General features: G+C 41.3%; 1 protein-coding gene across 1 annotated transcript in view; it reads right to left on the bottom strand.

Annotated features, from left to right (window-relative positions):
• Positions 1–11,749, bottom strand: part of LOC311002669 (leucine zipper putative tumor suppressor 2 homolog) — a 39,531-nt gene extending 27,782 nt beyond the window's left edge. The window contains exon 1 of the mRNA XM_083994092.1: positions 11,524–11,749. The gene's annotated coding sequence lies outside the window, so the exon portion shown is untranslated. The remainder of the gene's footprint in view (positions 1–11,523) is intronic.

Consider the following 11,749-nt stretch of genomic DNA (forward strand, 5'->3'; position numbering starts at 1 on the left):
TGAAAAATACTCGTTTTCTGCCTCAGCTCAGTAAATAATAAATGTGTAAAGCACAATTCAAAGCGTGTGTTAATAGGAACCTGCAGACAGAGCTGGGTCAAGTTGTGCACGTCGGTCGTTGCACTTGTATCCATCGTTCACAAAACAGGGGCAGTGACCACATGACCACTGAGCTGTCTCTAGCGGCTGCTGGAGAAAAGTCAATTCATAAATCACATTTGAGAGCAAGACTAAAAAGCTCCGTGTGCGGTTATGCTGCCTAATCATTTAATAGTATACGTTATCCCCACAGGTTTGTTCACCACCTAAAGGCTGGGAGTGGAGGCGTCCTTCATCCGACACCAACGGACTGTTTGCTCAGCCCGTTTTTACAACTTAATGCTCATCAAAGATCTCAGCGTGACTTTAACTGAAGAAAAGCAGGAAACTTTTTCCATAATTAAACAGCTTCGGAGGAATTATGATTGTTGATTAAACAACTTGTAACTTGTTACAGGGAGAATGGAGGCTCTCTGCCTTCCACGTAGCGTCTCTTGGCTGAAACCAAGGCGCACAAGGCGCAAGAGATCCTAATCCGTAATCTCTTGTTTTTGACGGATAAGACATACACTTTGTAACACATAGTATATGATTAACTTGATTTCTCACCTTCTTTGTTGTAAATAAATAGACATGGCTGGGAGGAGGATTGGCAAAACAGCGGAAAAGCGACCGGACTTGCATAGTTCCCCTTTAATGCTCATCAAAGATCTCAATGTCAATGCCCATTTCCTGCTTTTCTTCAGTTAAATTAGACTTTAAAGATCAGATAAGGATAAAGTGAAGGCAAATTAGAATATGGACACCTGCTGTGCGAATAATAATCAGCCAGTGCCGATCAATCACTGCTCTTAAGTTCACTGTAAACTGTCTTACTACATGATCTCCTACTCAATGCAGGGTTCCTACACATTTGAAATTTCCAAATTCCATACTTTTTCCAGACCCTAATTTCCATACTTCTTGGTAAAAAAAATAAAAAATAATTTGCGATATTTAAGTAAATAGATGTGCATAATATAAAAAAAAGCATGCAATTTATCATTTGTTTTCATTATTCTGAATGGGTATGCCATTATGCAACCTAATCATTGCCAGGAGATTGTAGCTACATACAATAGTGCATACAAAATAATTAACCCAAATAACTTCAGATAAGACCAAACCAAGATAAGATAAATAAAATAAATATATTTCCATACAATAGTTTCCATTTTCCATACTTTTACAGACCTGGAAATGTATAAAATCAAATTCCATACTTTTCCATACTTTCCATACTTGCGTAGGAACCCTGTCAATGTGCCACAGGCCACACCATGTACATTTCAGATGCTCCAACAAAGGACAGATGGACTAAGAGAAATGAAGCTGGTGAGATAATAACATTGCTTTACAATCACTTTAAATATTAACTAAAAGTTTATCAAAACACAAGCTGCAGTGAATTTTAAAAAACCATGATGCCAGGCAAGAACACTGTGGCTGAAAGAGACCAGGATATCATGAATTACAGCCTCATTACTTTTGTAAACATTCAATATTAGCCTGTGCAGTTGTGCGTGTTACAGCACCGCGGCATGCAGCAGCAGGTTTACAGCCGAACTGTGCAGCAGTTAGGGAGCTCACATTAAATAGGAGGGAGTGCAGGAAATAAATTTAGATACCTATTGGGAAGGGCAGTGTAATAGAGGAGAAATAATGAGGATAAATGAGGTTCTGTATTTACAAGGCTTTCACACACACACATTAAGGAACAGGGTGGCGGCCCTCCTCTTCCCTATCCAAACACCACCACCCCACAGCACTTTAGGTTTATTATTGTAATGTTCGGCCGTGTGCCGAAAGGTTTCAGGCGAGTTAATAAAGTCAATGAGAGACGTTGGGACCCGGCGCACACCCTGAACAAAGACCGTTGAGAAGAATAAGGAAGTGGTGCAGCATGAAGGAGGGAGGACATACAACCAGACAGGGTGTTGTTGACATTACTGTACTGTGGATGTGTGCGAGACAATGCTCAAACATTTTCATTTGACAACTGCTTACTTACACACAGATGTTTACTTAAGAGGGATAAAACAAGCAAGAGTGGGAAGTGAATCCACTGGGAGAACTGGCATGTCTGCCTCGTTCAGGAGGACGGACCACATGGAAAGCATCACATTCCTTCTCAAACAGCAGAAAATCTCTGTGTTTTCTCAGACATCCTCGTTTAGGATCATCCAGGCCAAAACCTCAAACATCCTCCTACGCTGCAGAAACCTACCGAGGAATCTCACTGTGTCGAGTCGAGTGGTGGTGAAGGACTGAGGATGAGGAGGAGACGAGGGAAGAAGGAGCGGCTGTAATATATAAGTGAAGAGGCGGTGGCTGAACGAGCAGTATTGAAAAATAAGAGGTTATCTACCACAGTTTTTATGACTGTGATGATGAACTGAAATGTAAGTGATGTGTGGCTATTAGGCTGACTGACATGCTTAATCAATTCTAAAACAAAAGCTTCAGTTGTAGAGGAAGTTTTACATTTGTTTTGTTTTTAAAATCATAGTGTACTCTGAATCATTCACTTGGACTAAGGATGCACCTAAACAGTATTTTACAATTTGCCAATTAATCCAAGGCAACAACTTCAAATGTCAAAACATGAGTCCTCAAACTGTAAAAGCACATTTTTGAGGTTAAGGAGGGAATAGTTTGAGATTAGTTGTTTTTCGGTTCTGATTGGGACAAACAATAACATGAAGTTATATCAAATGATCGGTATGATTCCTATTTGCTATACAAAGACACATACATACTAAGTATCCATGGTGTATCCAAGTGTAAATCATTATATATTAGTTTATATACACAGATATATTAATGATAGAAAGCTAAAAATGTTTGTCTTTCATAACACAAACAAACACTAGCTGATCTTCTACATCAATAATGTCAAAAAACATGAGTAAGTGGCCCTTTAGTAAGAAGACGTCCAGCGAAAATCATGTATTATATGCGTGGCTATAAAAACGGGACAGTGCATACATTTGTAAATCGTAGAAAACAAAAACAACTGGTTTGTTCCCCAGGTTGTGTAAGTTTATGTAAATTATAATATAGCATATATTTTTCGAATGTTTATCCGTCACTTAAAATAATGACTAACAAATGAGTACATGATGAAAAACTGCCCGGCCTGTGCTCTATGAGGATGGATGAATGAGCCGCACATTGTTTTTTTGAACACTTGACATCTCTCGTCCTGTCAGTTTGCAGCCTGGACCGACGGCTCTCCGCGCTCATTACTTCAGATCCACTTCCCCGCTGCCTGCGTAAGCCCTTATGCAACAACGCTGTGACGCGGCTGCTGCCCGACCGTGCATCCCACCACCCACGTAGCTCGCTCGATCACTCTTTCTTCCCCGCCACCACCTCTTCACCTCTCAACCATACCCACCAGCTTCTCCACAGCAAGAGGCTGTGGCAGAGAGGAGTCTTGTGCACACTCATTGTTTATTACTTGCATCCCGCATGTTTAAGATGTCATGCGTTTAATCAGTATGTGTGTTTAATGGAGAGTGTGTTTGTGTGTCGTCCATCCTGTGGCCCCTCAGCAGGAGAATAATCAGGCCAGAAATCACACAGAGAGCGAGGAGAAATCTATTTAAAAATATCCAAACAACCAAACCTCAGGGAGGGGTCGTCCCACTTACATAAGTCCATCTACATACTGTACCTCCAACTGCAAGAAAACTAAACCAAGATGAAGAAGAGGGGGGGTCGGGGGGGTGGGGGGGCTGGAGACGCAGAGGAGCTGAAGCAATATTACTTTTCCAGGCAACGTAGACAAAACTGACAAAACACGATTGATATCCCAGCGGTAAAACTTCAGAAAGAACAGAGGCTGAAATATTATCGTGGGTTATGGGTTTCAAGATGAAATGAAAAAAGGCATGTTTGGTATTTCACCATTTAGAAACACCTGTCAAAGGAAAAAACAGGAAAAAAAAAAGTGACCTTGATGGGCGAAAGTGAACAAAAAATGAGGAAACAAATAAAACAGAAGCTGCAACTGAAGAGTGGAGGAGAACTTGGGTGTTTATAATTTCACATTATTGGCAATTATGTGACACAGCTGAAGAGTGAGTGAGTGGGAAAATTAGTGGAGGAGAAAGAGAGCAACAAGGTAATGGAGGATGTGTGGGGGCAAAAAGGAGGAGAAAAGTAAGCAGGAGTCAGGCCTGCACTGTACATCAGCACATATGAGCCTCCCTGCAGCAGCTGTGAATGTCATGATCACACTAACTACTGCTGCCAATCACAGCTGCTCATGGGAACAGGGTATGTTGTTTTTCATGCTTTTTTTAGAGCAAGCAATCATCTAACAAGTGACAACAGATGATGCAACCCACTGCATGTACAGTACATGCTCTGTAAAAAAATATTCTCCTGACACGATTTTCGGTGTAAACTCAACACTTCATGGGAGCCGGGCCAAGGCAACAAAATTTGTGTCCACGTCCAAGTGACTGTGACGTCGTCTGAGTCTGTTTAATCCGACAAAGTTACACTGTGTTTCTCTTCCCAATCTGGAGGATATTTTACTAATTTAAAAGATAAACAGGAGCTGGTGCAGCTGCAGCCATGCTGGTGGCTCTGTGAGGCTGCATCTCAACGCTAAGGTCACAATAACTATTCCAACAGGTACATTATTAACCATGTTCAGCATCTTTGTTTCCTACACGAATATTTCTGCCAGTAGCTTCGAGCAAATACTATTGTCATCTGTGTGGCTGATTATTAACCAAAACTAGATCATTGCAAGGCTGTACAGTGTCACATACCTTATATGTCATCGAAATTAAAGCAAGGACAAAGAAGGCATCTGCGGGCAAATAAAGAAATTATTAATCTGAAACACTTCAGATCAAAGTTTGGATTTTGTCATTTTATGCAACATTAATGTCACAACTTGCCTAAATGATAAAGTGCATTACTTGTGGTTAAATTAAGAGATGTAACAGATGTTTTTTTCCCTAACCCAAGATACAGCCCTCCACTGTCACCTGTATATAGTTTGCCCATACAGCTATCCTTTTACAAAACATTAAGAACAACCTGAATTTATTTAAAGAAAACTATGTGGAATTTCAACGATATTATATCTTCTATGTAATTTTCATACTTGGAAAATTCACCCTTTCCATATATTACCACAATAACACCGGGGGATTACCACTAAACAAACTACAGCTGAAGCTCTCTGCACTTATTTGTTCACAAACTAATGTTTTGTACAAGTAAAAAAAAAAAAAAGACCTGATGGTGGCAAAGTCACTGGATCACAAAGGTCACATCAGGTCGGTCCGTCAGAGAGTTGGTAGACCGACTGAACCAGACAACTGATTCACAGACACTGCTGAGACGAATTCCCTTCGAGGGGCCGAGGCACTATGAGTAATTCAATGACAGCCCCCCCCACCCCACCCTGCACCACCCAATCCTACACCACCCCACCCAGGACACCATTTCCCCGGCCACTAAGTGAATCCTGGCATCTTATCAGGGCTGTTTACAGAACTGTAAATCTAATCACCACTGCGGCGGCTCCTCTGGACCCATTCATGAAGTGGTGGCAGCAGGGAGGGAGGGGGGGTGGGGACGCAGCGACATGGGTCAAGTCTGAGTGGGCAAACATTTGGAAGAGATTAAGAGAATAAATGTGGTTACAGCAGCGGTGGAGCAGTGATTTAGACTAGAGGAACGACACAGCCGGAGGTCTGATCTCTTGTTTCACAACACAGCATATTGGCAATTTACAGAGACGACGAGAGTGCCTTCGTTATTTCACAGTCATCATCATCATCATCAGTATTCAGGAGCTGAACGCTGCACAGCACCGGCAGCATCATCATCACTTTGTGTCATGTTCAGACACAAAAACCTCCATTAGCTTTCTAAATGCAGCGAGATATCTGTGGCGACAGGCTGCACCAAGCGACGCTGCTGCAGAGATCAACAGTTACTGTTTATGAATTACAAGTGTTTTCATGCACATCAGTCCACACTGAAGATAAACAAGTGGAAACAAACCAATTCATCACATTCCCTCATGCTCTCACAGCTTTTATAGCTCGTTTAATTACATCATCCTGCAGCACCACCCTCAACTATAATGGTTTATTAATGAGAGTCAGCACCACCAAATGTTTTATCTGCAAGAGCAAAGTAATTTGAAACATGAATTTGCGATTATTTTGGAAAGAGAGTGTTGCAAGTCAACATCACCAATGTCAGGTCCCAGAAACAATAAATAAAAGTTCATCCATCAGTGAATTTATTATTTACATCTGTACTTTTGTGTATTTTACCATTGTGTGAAAGAATTCAAAGAACTTTAAGCAAAAACTTTGGAAAAAGCACAAGAATGTGGGCGAGTATTTAGGAAACTGGTCTTAAAATATGAATGGTGCATGGACCATTTGCATTGAAATGGGGCTATTAGTGAAAGTGCTAGAAAGTAGGTGACAAAATACGTCAATTTGGGAAGAAAAAGATGTCTACAGATTAATGACCTCTGTGGTCTGCAACGGAAAATCAGGACAAAGCAGAAATTACATGAGGTTTCACCACAGAAAGCCAAGTGAGAAGCCTGTGTGTGTCGTAAATCTGTCGCTAAATCCTCTAAATGCAAATACTCATGATCACAGGCGTTAACCTGCTCCGGCGCTCGGCCCCAGATTAACCAGAGAGGGAAGGAAATAAGGAGTCCTGACCCTTTCCCAGGCTCCGGCTCCGGGTCTACGAGGCCTATGAAACCTCAGCCCCTGCACCTCGGTGCCCTCGTCCAGCTGTGCAGTCCAGCTGCGTGCGTAACTCTGAGGCTGGCTAAGAATACCAAACCAATCCTGGGGAGGAGGTAAGGTCATAAGCCCAGTGGGAAATCTGGATTACAGCTGGGAAATGTTTCAGTATCATATTATGATACAAGACTAAATAGATGTCTGGGATCTGTCTGGGAATATTACGCAACTAGATTAAAATATAGATACCATTTGAAGTGTTTGACCACCAGTGGTGCCATGGAGCCAAGTTTTGTTGATGCTCCATGTAAAGCTAAAAATATATCAAGTCAAGAGAGTAAAATATCTGCTTTCTTCTTCCCCAATGCGAAGATTTGCTGCTTTTATCTGTCTTAATATTTAATTAAACATTTAATGAATGCAACAATTAACTAATCAAGGGTTAAAACAACAGAAATCCGAGTGGTAGTGCGCTAGAATAAGAATAATGCTAAACAATGCGTCCGTAAACTGTGCAGGTTTCAAAATATTCAACGGGACTGACTTTTATAAGGACCAAAAAAGGTGTTATGTACCGTCTGTGTGCGTTTGTTACGTCTTGTGGTGGGAAACACTGAAGGTAAATATTAGTATGTTTGCGTACAAGAAAAAATTCCCAGGGTACCATGAAGTGTTTCTCTAGGTTTCTGAAATCAATTCAGGATGAGAAGAAACGTATAAAACTTGGTATTTTCATCATATTTCTTTCTCAGTGTACAAAATAAACAGATTAGTCGTAAGAGATTTGAAATTAAACAGCGTACATTTATTATTACGTTTGCATTTTTATCTAAAACAAATGGCGTTTATTTACAAATTTGTGTTGGCAAGCTTAGATGAGGATGAACTGCTCCCAGTTTTATTAACGGACACGTGTTTCGCAGGAGCAGCCCCGGGTCAGAGAGCTGCACGAATCTCAGAAACACTGAGGTTTATCACTGCAGGAGGGTGGGATTTGTTTAGTGTGTGACTGACTTAATCAGATCTTATCGCAGTGACCCCGTCACAGCGAAGCCCTCCTTTCATGTATCCAGCAGAAACTAAATTAAAATGCGTTGTTGCTCTAAGGGAGGAAGAGGGGAGGGCTGGCTGGCTGCTGCCGCCGCCGACTGCGCTCACTTTTGTTTTGTCAACATGCTGCATGTGTTGTGGATTCAGCACGTTGCCTGAGTTTCCTACGGTGTGTTTTGACACTGCAGTCGATCCTTAAGAAGCAGCAGCCTGCCAACTACAACATGACCCCCCCTCCACCCCTCCCCCATGCAGATATATTGATGTACAGCTAGTCTTCCTTTCAAGACATTTTTGTCATCTCGATACCAAACTGTATAAGACTGCTGCCTACTTAGCTTCATGGCGCATTGTTAGAAAAACCACAGAGAGTCAGAAAAACATTATTTCAGGCACTTTTAAACACTGTGTGGTGTGGGAAACTGAGCAAAATTACTAAGTACAGTAATCAGCCGGTGACAGGAGAGTAAATCTAACATAATGGGACGCTACATAAACAAAAGAAAGCCACAAAACACTATAAATCGCCATTTCATCTGACATGACGGGCCCTCAGGAGAAACCAAACACAACACAGTCTTCATGTTGCCTGACAGCTAAACACCTCCCACTGCGTTCCCATTGTTGTCTTGTCTTCTAAAGTTTCCCCGTCGTCTTCTTCTTATTTGTGCTTCAAGGAGACGGTTTGAAGTGCACGGGCTTAACACTCAGAAGAAGAGAGAGAGTTGACTTAACCTTCAGTTTAAAACAGCTCAAGGGCAAAATTCACAGCAGCAGCAGGCGGGAGAGGTATCACTTACAGAAAATACACCATTCGTCCAGTCCGACCAGAAACCTGCTCCAGAGAGATACATAAACAAACATGACTCTGTGCTCACACTCGTGTTTATTTTTCTTTTGTCACAGTGCGCTCTCTTTCTCCCCCCCAACTGCTCAGAGCTACACTAACTATATTTTACCTGAAGGCTCTCCATACATCACAGACCTGCTCTTGCATAAGTTTCACTTCAACAACATAATTATAACATGAAAGAGGTCAAATGTTGCTAAAGGGCAAATTGTTTTTTGACGTCAAGTGCCAGAGAAGCATGTGCACTGTGCAGCAATGAAATATAAGCCACATGTTTTACATAAGGTCTGACGGTGCAACATCGGATACAAACAAACTACAAAAGCACAAAACAATGCTGTCGCCAGTTTATTATTAGGTACACCTATAGATAACATAATGAACGTCAATCTCGAGTCTAGAGCCATTGTGGTCCTGTTAAAGGGATATTTCAACATTTCGGCAGATTCACCTATTGCCCTTATCCCTATAGTTTTAGGAGTAGGTTCATTACCTTTAATTGTCGGTGCAAGCTGGTTTTAGATCGGCAGGGCAGAGACGCCTTTCCCTCAGAACTCATCAGATGCACAATCCAACAACGCCAAAGTTATGAGTCATTCGCCATGCTATGAAATAATAACGTATATGAAGCAGATACTCTGAACTACTTGCATGTTGTAGTTTCATCTACGCATTCGCCTCGAACACAACTCCGTCTTGTAATGTTACGTTATTATTTCATAGCGTGATGAATGTGCAGGTCATAACTTGTCCACAAGAGCGTTTTAGAGTTGTTGAACCTATACCCCTAAGACTATAGGGATGGCAATCGTCGAATTTGACTCTTTTACGCTAAAATACATTTCAGATTAGACTATATTTTAGCTGTTTAATCTGGGTTTGTGGCTAATGAGTGTTCGGCTACTGGGCATCCTATAGTAAACAATAAAGAATAATAAAAGAGCTGTATGCTGATCAACTTGCATGTGTAATCAAATTCAAAAAGGGTAACATTAAAGCTAAAGTAAAACTTAAGTACTAAAAAGGTCCAACAACCAGGTATCATAATTGATTTATCTAAAGGTGTCAAATTAAATCCAGCCCTAATGAAAACCAACCAAGCTTTATTTAGCTGCAGCACTGAATACATCAACAAAAAAATAAATATTGTTAGCCTAACTAATGGGATTCAGATGATAAAATGTCATCAAACCTCAAGTAAACACAGACAACTGGGTGTCTTGCTACATAGATGAAGACGTGCTCTTATATGCTGACAAAGCAGTTCCTCTGAAAACATTTGAGAAATTATCAAATGCAAATAAACTGTGTGCCCCCCCACCCCGACCTCCCCATCCCTCACTGTCAAGGCTCCAGCACAGTCCACCCCTCCCTGAGCTGCTGAGGCAGGCACTTGACCTCAGTGTGTTTATTTAGGCTGGAGAAATTTGAATATAACATCCTGCAGAGTTAGAGGGGGGGGGTTGAAGGCATGAGTGCTTACTATTTTACTAGTCTGTTTGTTCTTCTTTGTCGTGTTTCCAACTTATTCCAAGTATTTGCCCTCTGTTTACACACGAGGCAGACGCATAAAACGCAGACAAGGTGCTTTTTTAACCTCATTACTTAAATACTCCACTGCTGTGCACGTATCCACAAAAACAGACCCTCTAAACAGACATATCCCGTGTGCAAAACACTGAATTATACTCCTGTTTCTGTCTAGTAATACACACTCACAACAGTGAAGCTCTGATCCCACAGTGTCTGTGTCTGGCAAAGCAATAAAACAGTGGAGGAAAAAAAAAAAAAAGCCTTTATGTCGAGCCAGTGGCTGCAGACAGTGTCCGAGGGGGGAATGCTATTCATTTTAAGAATTCACATATGTTATTGCTGCACCCCAGGGGCAGGTCAAGCAATACTTGGAAACATGAACCACTTTTTCCTCTTTCAATTTGAGCCAGAAAATGCATTGTGTTGTCATTCGGATGTAAAAATCTACAACTGTCCCAATAGACAGCGAGATAATGTGCAATGTTTTCCTGCTGCTGGCTGCTGCTTGTTATTTTTGTGAGCCCTTGCAAGTGGCAATAAAGAGACCTAACAGTATAATATAGAGACCTGCAACTTCTTCTGAAAGCTAATGTCCTGCAGATTTAACATGGAGAGCAGTGAGTCTGACACACATACACACACCTCGAGCACCACATGAGCTTTCATTATCCAAGTCTCTATTCGAGATAAGATTAAAAAGCAGTGAGAGTTGTGTTTAGAGGAGATGGAGGAACATGAGGGGGTCCGTGATAAGGAAATTGTTGATTTAAATGAAAAGGACTAAAGCTGATGTTTGAGCAGGAAATGGGTCTAGATTTACTGTAAGAGGCACTTTGTTATGTCTAAACCCACTCAACCTGTCAGCTCTGATGCACACGTTGATAAAACTGGGAGTTGTTGGGGGTTTTTTTGGTGTGTTTTTGTTTTTTTAAACAGAGATTTCAGAGGCCTCCAGGCGGCATTTTACATTGTTAATTTGTTTTCCTGGTAGGAATATCAAAACAAAGTGCTGCACTTCATCATTTCCTCCTAGATTTTCAAGATAGTGTGTTTTCTTTTCTTTTTTTTACCTGACACACCTGTGCTGAGGAGCAACTTCATTAGCAGACGTTATATAGACTTTCAAACAAATTTCCGTAAAAGTTACAAAGGCACAAACAGTGACACGCGTGTATTTACACTACCACAACGTTTATGAGACACATTTACACACTTAGGACTCGATAAATTGAGGTTACAGTGAATAAAACCCAGTAGAAAACCTACCATGTACGGTGGAGCGGACCGTCGAAGGAGAGAGCTGCTTCTTGCTGCTGTCCTGTAAACTCTGGATGTTTCGTCCTTTTAAATGTCGTCTCTTTATCCACAAACTCGTAACTTTACCGAGGTCGTTGCTCGTAAAAACTTGTTGTTTCTTTTTCTCGCTTGTCTTCTCCAGCTCTATGTCCTAGAAAGCGCCGTTTTGTTTGTTGCTGTGTGTGTGTATGTGTGT

The sequence above is a fragment of the Trachurus trachurus genome, assembly GCF_905171665.1.
Source record: "Trachurus trachurus genome assembly, chromosome: 19".
NCBI classification, from domain to species: Eukaryota; Metazoa; Chordata; class Actinopteri; order Carangiformes; family Carangidae; genus Trachurus; species Trachurus trachurus.